This window comes from Nannospalax galili, unplaced genomic scaffold (assembly GCF_000622305.1).
Source record: "Nannospalax galili isolate Female #2095 unplaced genomic scaffold, S.galili_v1.0 scaffold40, whole genome shotgun sequence".
Classification (NCBI taxonomy): Eukaryota; Metazoa; Chordata; class Mammalia; order Rodentia; family Spalacidae; genus Nannospalax; species Nannospalax galili.
Window position 1 is genome coordinate 3,164,063 of NW_008347810.1, and position 418 is coordinate 3,164,480.

Genomic DNA, 418 nt, shown 5'->3' on the forward strand with positions numbered 1-418 from the left:
GGTAGTTCAGTCGGTTAATATTTAAAGTTATTAATGAAAGATGAGTATTGAGTCCTGTCATTTTTTTGTTGTTGTTGTTTACATTCTTGCTATATCTTTTCTTTTACTCTTTTATACCCTCGTTGGAGTACTTTCTGTAACCCCTTGGGTGTAATCATTCCTTTTTTTAACTCTTTGTATTGCTCCCAGAACTCTCTGAAGGGCTGGTTTTGTGGACAAGAATTCCTTCAGCCTATTTATGTCATGGAAGCTTTTTCTTTCCCCTTCAACTATAATAGACATTTTGGCTGGATATAGTAATCTGAGTTGGCATCTGTGGTCATTTAAAACTGGGAATACGTTGGTCCAGGCTCTTCTGGCTTTCATAGTTTGCACTGAAAAGTCAGCTGTAATCCTAATGGGATTTCCTTTATCTGTG